Source organism: Anolis sagrei, chromosome X (genome assembly GCF_037176765.1).
Source record: "Anolis sagrei isolate rAnoSag1 chromosome X, rAnoSag1.mat, whole genome shotgun sequence".
Classification (NCBI taxonomy): Eukaryota; Metazoa; Chordata; class Lepidosauria; order Squamata; family Dactyloidae; genus Anolis; species Anolis sagrei.
The window spans coordinates 79904085-79913340 of NC_090034.1; positions in this window are offsets into that span (position 1 = coordinate 79904085).

A 9256-nucleotide genomic window follows, 5' to 3' on the forward strand; every position below is an offset into this window, starting at 1 on the left:
CGGTAGCAAATTGGTAGCCAGTGGAGTTGGCGCAACAGGGGGGTTGTATGCTCCCTGCGCTCCACTCCTGTTAAAATCATGGCCGCCGAACGTTGGACTAGTTGGAGCTTCCGAGCCGTCTTCAAAGGCAACCCCACGTAGAGAGCGTTGCAGTAGTCTAAACGGGATGTAACCAGAGTGAGACTACCGTGGCCAAGCCAGACTTCCCAAGGTATGGGCGCAGCTGGCGCACAAGCTTTAGCTGTGCAAATGCTCCCATGGTCACTGCCGAAACCTGGGGTTCCAGGCTCAGCGATGAGTCCAGGGTCACACCCAAGCTGCGAACCTGCGTCTTCAGGGGGAGTGCGGCCCCATCCAACACAGGCTGTAACCCTATACCATCCCTCTTAGCCCGCAGGCGACTCAGGGCAGTTAACAAGGCAACAAATTAATGCCAACAACAACATAAAACATTTAAAACATTAATATATAATATCTTAGCAAAAACAATTAAAAACATAAATCATAAGTGTCTCTTAACTAAAAACGTTCAAAATCATCAACCAATCATTTCAAATTCCTATATCTGTTACACTGCATTGTTAAACGCTTGCTCAAACAGCCATGTCTTCCCTTTCCTTCGGAATGCTAAAAGGGGGGTGGTGGTTAATGTCCCTAGGAAGGGTGTTCCATAGCTGAGATGCCACCACTGAGAAGGCCCTGTCTCTCGTCCCCGCCAGACGTGTTTGTGATGCTGGCGGGAGCGAGAGCAAAGCCTCCCCAGACAATCTTAAAGTCCTAGCTGGTTCATAAGGGGAGATGCGTTCAGACAGGTAAGTTGGGCTAGAACCATTTAGGGCTTTATAGGCTAAAGCCAGCACTTTGAATTGTGCCCGGTAGCACACCGGCAACCAGTGGAGCTGGCGCAGCAGAGACGTTGTATGCTCCCTGAGCTTTGCTCCTGTTAGTAACCTGGTTGTTGTCCGTTGGTCTATTTGAAGCTTCCAGACAGTCTTCAAAGGCAACCCCACGTAGATGTAACCAGAGCATGGACTACCGTGGCCACACCTAGTTTAACTAGGTGTGGATATACACTGCAACATTTTGTCGCAGGTCTCATTTAATGATGAATGCAACAACTGGGCATTGGCTTCTTGTCTTATATCTCTGACTTACATGTAGATTGCCTCATGCAACCTAATAACAGCCTGGTCTCTTTCTAGCTCTCCTTTTCTACGTCATGCTGTGATTCATTTGCTACCTTTGAACCATATCCTTCCTTCGAAACTAGATCAAGGCAGTGGCCAGGTGTCACCAGCAGATTTTGAGTCACCGATCTTAGGGAATTATTAACTACATTTCCTGCATCTCTTGGCTTCAAAATGTTTCCAAAGTTTCCCAGAGGAGTTTTGACTTTTCTTGAAGATTTGACTCAGGGTGCATCTAGAACAAACACAGTTTGACACTGCTTTCACTGTCATGGTTAAATGCTATCGGATCCTGGGAGTTGTAGCTTTACCAGGTCTTTTGCCTTTTCTGCCAAAGAGTGCCACACTGCAACTTCTAGGATTCCATAGCATTAAGCCAAATTTGAATACTGGTGGGGTTGAGGGAGATTGATTTTCTCATTTGGGAGTTGTAGTTGCTGGGATATATTAAGGTTCACCTACAATCAAAGAGCATTCTGAACTCCGCCAATGATGGAGTTGAACCCAACGTGGCACACAGAACTCCCATGACCAGCAGAAAATACTGGAAGGGTTTGTGGGCATTGACCTTGAGTTTTGGAGTTGTAGTTCACCTACATCCAGAGAGCATTGTAGACTCAAACAATGATGGATCAGGACCAAACTTGGCATGAATACTCAATATGTCCAGATGTGAACACTGGTGGAGATTGGGGGAAATAGACCTTGACATTTAGGAGTTGTAGTTGCTGGGATTTATAGTTTACCTACAATCAAAGAGCATTCTGAACCCCACCGATAGAATTGGCCCAAACTTTCCACACAGAACCCCCATGACCAACAGAAAATACTGTGTTTCTGATGGTCTTTGGCGACCCCTCTGACACCCCCTCGCGACCCCTCCAGGGGTCCCGACCCCCAGGTTGAGAACCACTAGACTCCTGTTTATACAGGCCAAAATCCCATTGGTTTTTTTAGACGCCACATTAAGTGGTGTCAAACTGCATCCATTCTACAGTGTAGATCAGGCATGGGCAAACATTTTTGCCTCGGGGCTGCATTGTGGGTCCAGTTGGGAGGGCTGGGTCAGGAAGAAAGGGGGCCCGGGAACACTCTGGGTGGGGAGGGCCTGGGAAAAGATGGGGCCAGGAGTGGGCAGGGCAGGGCCTGGATTATCCTCAGGTTGTCCTTCCAGCATAAGCATGGGCAGCTTGTCCTATCCTTATGTTGGGAGGAAGGCGGGACACACGGCGATTGCCCAATCCTCTTTCCCCAATCCTCTTGGCATTATGCTGAGAGGAGGGTGAGACAGACAGTGGCAGAGTGTGCTCCAGAGGGCTCTCAGCCACCACGTGCATTTCTTGAGCTGTCCTCCCGGCGTAAGGATGGGGTGCCGAGAGGAGGGTGAGACACATGGTTGAGAGCACACCAGAGGGTTCCCAGCTGCTACATGTCTTCCTCTCCATCTTTTTGGCATAAGGACCCAGCGGGCCACTGTTCCCTTATGCCAAATGGGCAGGGAAAATGAGCAGAACCTGAAGTAAGCACCCAGGAGGCCACATCCAGCCCCCCAGGCCTTAGTTTGCCTATGTCTGGTATAGATGCATCATGAGTCTACTTTGGTGATTCTATTCCATAAATTACTTAATTTCCTGTATATCTGCTTTCCCCAATCTGTTACGTTCCAAATGTTTTGGACTCATGCTGTGTCATTCAGTCTCTCGTCAAGGTACTATTTTAGGTCAGAATGATTAATTGAAGTTTGAACCTGGGATTTTTTTAATAACCTGAATGTTGGGGATTATAGTGAACTGTTCTACCACTGCTCTATCATTTTTGTCATCATAAAGCATCCTTATCTATAATTCTGAAATCTGAAATACTCTGAAACTTGGATGTGGTATCATCATGACATTTCTGCCACACCTAAAATGCCACATTTGGCTCTGTATCTAAGGATGCACCTACACTACAGAATGAATGCAATTTGACTACCATGTTAACTGTTATGGCTCAATGGTAGGGAATCCTGGGAGTTGTAGTTTCCCTAGAGGACACCGATTATCTGGACAAGTCACAGTCTGGGTTTAGGCCTGGTCATGGTACTGAGACGGCTTTGGTCACCTTGGTGGATGACCTCCGCAGGGAGCTGGACAGGGGGAGTATGACCCTGTTAGTTCTCTTGGACATCTCAGCGGCTTTTGATACCATCGACCATGGTATTCTTCTGGGACGGCTCTCCGGGATGGGTCTTGGGGGCACGGCTCTGTTGTGGCTCCAGTCCTTCCTGTAGGATTGTTCCCAGATGGTGAAGCTGGGGGACACCTGCTCGGACCCTTGGCCTTTGACTTGTGGGGTCCCACAAGGTTCCATTCTGTCCCCCATGCTTTCCAACATCTACATTAAACCGCTGGGAGAGGTCATCTGGAGTTTTGGAGTTGGGTACCATCTCTACGCAGATGACGCCCAACTCTATTACTCCTTTCCACCTAATTCCAAGGAAGCCCCTTGGGTACTGGATGAGTGCCTGGCTGCTGTGACTGTCTGGATGAGGATGAATAAGCTGAGGATCAACCCCGACAAGACAGAGGTCCTCCAGGTTGATCGTAAGACGGATCAGGGTATGGGGTCACAGCCTGTGCTTGATGGGGTTGCACTCCCCCTGAAGTCACAGGTCCGCAGCTTGGGTGTCCTCCTAGACTCATCGCTAACGCTTTAAGCGCAGGCGTCGGTGGTGGCTGGGAGGGCCTTGGCACAACTGAAGCTCGTGCGCCAGCTGCGACCGTACCTCGTGAAGGTGGATCTGGCCATGGTGGTCCACGCCTTAGTCACCTCCAGATTGGATTACTGCAATGCACTCTATGTGGGGCTGCCTTTGAAGATGGCTCAGAAATTTCAATTGGTCCAACAGGAAGCAGCCAGATTACTAACTGGAGTGACTTACAGGGAGCGGTCTACCCCCCTGTTTAAGGAGCTCCTTTGGGTGCCGTTCATTTTCTGGCCCAAATTCAAGGTGCATGTTCTCACCTACAAAGCCCTGAACGGTTTGGGACCCGCCTACCTGCATGACCGCATTTCTGTTTACGAACCCACGCAATCTCTTCGATCATCTGGAGAGGCCCTGCTCTCGCTCCTGCCCCCTTCACAGATGCGACTGGTGGGGACGAGGGAGAGGGACTTCTCTATGGTGCCTCCCTGTCTCTGGAACTCACTCCCCAAGGATATCAGACAAGCCCTCGCATTGGCAGTCTTTAGGAGGAGCTTGAAAATGTGGCTGTTCCAGTGTGCCTTCCCTGAATAAAGGAAACAATGCCCTGATCTGACTAATTTTCTGTAATATGTCCTGTATCACTGTATCTACCTGTTGGATTGATCTCCCTACATTACCCTCGAAAAAACCCCTGTTTAGACATACCCTATTTCTGTTCACGCCCAGTGTTTTAAAATTTTTAATCGACTACATCTGGTCCTGCCCACAGTGTTTTAAATTTCTTGTGTGTTACTGCTTATATGTTATTTATAATATTTGCATTGTGTTTTACTTGCTTGTTTGCTTTGTTGTTTTTACTGATGTATTTTTGTTGGGCTTGACCTCATGTCAGCCGCCCCGAGTCCCCTTGGGGAGATGGTGGCGGGGTATAAATAAAGTTTTATTATTTATTATTATTTAGCTGCCTCCACCAAATCCCAGTATTTTTCAGCATTGATCTATGCTAAAGCCAGCACTTTGAATTCAAACTGTATTCATTCTTCTACATAGATGCAACCTATTATTTGTAATCATTGTGTGCCTTTAAGGTGTCTATGAAATATAATATATTTGTGTTTTTAAACTTGGGTCTCATCTCCAAGCAATCTCGTTATGCTGTTATATGCCAATATATGGATTCCAAAATGAAATAAAATCCCCTAGAAATCCAAAACATTTCAGATAAGGGAAACTCAACTTGTACCAAAAGCAAGTTCCTGGAAACATTTCACTTAAGTCTTGTGTTCATCATTTCCGTTTCTGCTTTTCAATTAGCTTTGTTCTCCTTCTCTGTAAAATCTTTCTCCTCCCCACTCCTTCCTCCTGTTTCATTTCTAGACCAGCAAAACTGCTTTGTTTATAAGCAGCACCATAAATAGTTCCTTAAGACCAAAAGAGGTTCATGGAACTACTACAGTTTTTAGTTGCCTGCAGCATTTGTCAAAACCTGTTCTGTTCAGTGCAGTCCAGTCCAAAATGGTTTACACAATCAGAGAGTAAACAATACTGAGAATATTTCAAATTACACAAGGAAATACATTAAGGAAATAAGATTGTTTTTACCAAATTGCGTCAGAAAATAGAGAGCTGGGTGTAAAGAGATGCCACTGCAAAAAAAAATTATTTTCAGACAGGGATACTTTTGACTGAGAATACATTCACATATGAGTTTTATGAAGAATAATGTGTTTCTAGATACAAAAGGTATTATTATTGTTACCTTTATTTATATGTTTTTCCCTCTCTTAACATAAAAGATATAAAGCTTAAAAGATATAGATGCTGAACAGATAAATGTCTATACAAGTTGAGTATCCCTTCGCTGAAATGTTTAAGACTAGAAGTGTTTTGGATTTCCAGGGGCGATCCCTCGTTGGACGAGTAAGATGGTCTTCCATTATGCATTTCCTTGTGGGTTCGTTGGTGGCTGTGGAGCCCTATTCTTGACCCGCATCTTCTCCCACAGTGAGGGCATTGGTTTCCAGGTGGAAGGCGGTCCTGTTCGGGGTTGGCTTGACGCGCCTTCCTCCTGGCACGTTTCTCTCTTTCACCCTCCACTCGTGCCTCCTCGAATTCTGTAGCACTACTGGTCACAGCTGACCTCCAGCTGGAGCGCTCAAGGGCCAGGGCTTCCCAGTTCTCAGTGTCTATGCCAGAGTTTTTAAGGTTGGCTTTGAGGCCATCTTTAAATCTCTTTTCCTGTCCACCAACATTCCGTTTTCCGTTCTTAAGTTCAGAGTAGAGCAACTGCTTTGGGAGGCGGTAGTCAGGAATCCGGACAACGTGGCCGGCCCAGCGGAGTTGATGGCAGAGGACCATCGCTTCAATGCTGATGGTCTTTGCTTCTTCCAGCACGCTGACATTTGTCCGCTTGTCTTCCCAGAAGATTTGCAGGATTTTCCGGAGGCAGCGCTGATGGAATCGTTCCAGGAGTTGCATGTGACGTCTGTAGACAGTCCACGTCTCACAGGCATATAGCAGGTTGGGAGGACAATAGCTTTGTAGACAAGCACCTTGGTATCCCTACGGATGTATCGGTCCTCAAACACTCTCTGCTTCATTCGGGAAAATGCTACACTCGCAAAGCTTAGGCGGTGTTGTATTTCGGTGTCAATGTTGACTTTGGTGGAGAGGTGGCTCCCAAGGTAGCGGAAATGGTCAACATTTTCCAATGTTATACCATTAAGTTGTATCATTGGCATTGGGGAGGGGATGGCTGGTGACTGCTGGAACAACACTTTGGTTTTCTCGATGTTCAGTGACAGGCCAAGCTTCGTGTATGCTTCGGCAAAGGTGTTTAGAGTGGCTTGTAGTTCTTCTTCTGAATGCGCACAGACGACATTGTCATCAGCATACTGGAGTTCTATAACAGATGTTGTTGTAACCTTGGTTTTGGCTTTCAGTCTGCTGAGGTTAAATAGCTTGCCATCTGTCCGATAACTGACTTCCACTCCGGTGGGAAGCTTCCCGTCAACAAGGTGAAGTATCATGGCAATGAAGATGGAGAATAGAGTTGGGGCAATAACACATCCCTGTTTGACACCCGATTCCATCTTAAATGGGTCACTTTGGGAGCCATTGCTGTCCAAGACTGTTGCCATCATGTCATCGTGGAGGAGCCGCAGAATGTTCACAAATTTGTTTGGGCACCCGATTTTTTGGAGGATGGTCCAGAGAGCGCTGCGATTCACTGTGTCGAATGCCTTTGCAAGGTCAATGAATGCCATGTACAGAGATTGATTTTGTTCTCTGCATTTTTGTTGGAGCTGTCGTGCAGTGAAGATTTCCAGGGGATTGTATTTTGGAATATGCATATTTGGATGTAAGAACATCATCAGTTGGAAATGGTGCCCATTTCCAAGGGTGCATCTAGGCTAGAGAATTAATGCAGTTCGGCCCAACAGAATGCTATAGTATCCTGGGCAGAGGCGGCCCTAGGTAATTTTCGACGGTAAGCAAACAGTATTTTGCCCCCCCCCCCCAACCAATCACTGATATATATTTTCTGTTTGTGGTGGGAGTTGTGTGTGCCATATTTGGTTCAATTCCATTATTGGTGGAGTTCAGAATGCTCTTTGGTTGTAAGTGAACTATACATCCCAGTAACTACAACTCACATATGTCAAGGTCTATTTTCCACCAAGAGCGCCTCAAGAGCGCCCCTGGGCAAAATCAACTATACTGCAAATGCTTACTTTGCGTAATGGGTTGAGCCGCCCCTTGATGTCAGGCACCAACCCTCCCCTCATAATTAAGGGATAGGGATTTATAGTTCTGCAAAGGGCAAGGGCACCAGACTACACAACAAGGGTTAAGTCTTGGCCACATTGCCAAGGCACTGACAACAACAAGGACCCCATGAGGCTTTTTTGGGAAATGGCTGGATCTTGGGGCTTCTGCCCTTTTGTGAGAGATCTAGTTCACCAAGGGCCGGACAATGGATTCTGTTGCTGCCTGACCCAGTGCTCACAACTGGGTTCCTGTTTCCTTTTTTTGTGACTCTCTGACTTATGCACTGGACTATTTATCATATCCATGACCACGAACTCTCTATTGGTGCCTGACTTGAGATACTGACAGCCTCCGTTTCCGCGGATCCTTTTCAAAGTTTATGAAGCCTCCAGTTTGTGCCATAATAAAGATCAAATATTGTAATAAACTCTATGGGGTGGGATGGGGTTCCCCTTATGAACTATGTATAAGAAAATGCCATATATGTAACCCTTATGGATTCCCCTTGTACCCTTGCCCTCTCGACCCTTGCCCCACAAAATACTGTGACCAGGAACTGCCTGAGGGAGAGTCTCTACATCTCCCAAGACTCACCCTTGATTAATTCACCCTGCATGGAACCATAGCCATAATGGACCCTGCCCATTCTCTGAGCATGTCTGATGGGATAAGGGGACTTATGGACGCTCAGAATAAAAAAAGATTGTATTTGCATTCATATCCCCCCCCCCCCCCCCAGAGCTGCATCAGTTGGAGACATTTTTCCTTTGTTTCGCTGAGCACATGGCATTCCTTTGTCTGCAGATTCCTTTCCCAGATTCCTTTGTGCTCCCTCATCCCGCCCCCATTTCTCCTGATTGGCTGTCGCAACCATGTGACAGAGGTCTCCCCATTGGATCCTACAGACCACTGGAGCTTCCTGATTGGTACAGAGGCGCCAGGGGCGGGAGGGCTGCTTCCCAGGTGTCCGCCCATCACCCAATCACAGCAGGGAACATCAGAGGAGCCGGGGCGGAAGGGTTGAACTCTGGGTTTTCAAAAATTGTATAAATATGCCTGCATCACTGTACTCCAGCATGCTTGCAGCGGAATGATTCCTGCAATGCATCTGATCTCAGCTGAATCACAATAAACCTCGGTTGCTGAAAAACTTCTTCCACTTGGATGAGGCATTATTATTTGTAATATTTTTACTCTTTGGATTGGCTCTCGCTGGCCTCACCAAGGGACCCAGAGCCCTTTAGGCGCGGTCCTCGGGCTTCTCTCTCTCAAGGAGACCCCACTAAAAGCAGCTCGATATCACCCTGATCCTGGGAGTTGTAATTTTCCAAGGTCTTTAGACTTCTCTGTCAAAGAATGTTGGTGCCTCACCAATCTACAACTCCAGTGTTGCAAATCATTGAGCCATAGCTGTTAAAGTGGTGTTGAACTGCATTAATTTGACAGTGTGGGTGGACCCTTGATTTAGCCTTATTGTGGAATACTTCTTTGGATAATAATAATAATAATAATAATAATAATAATAATAATAATAATCTTTATTTATACCCTGCCACCATCTCCCCAGAGGGGACTCAGAGTGGCTTACATGAGGCCAAGCCTGGTAACA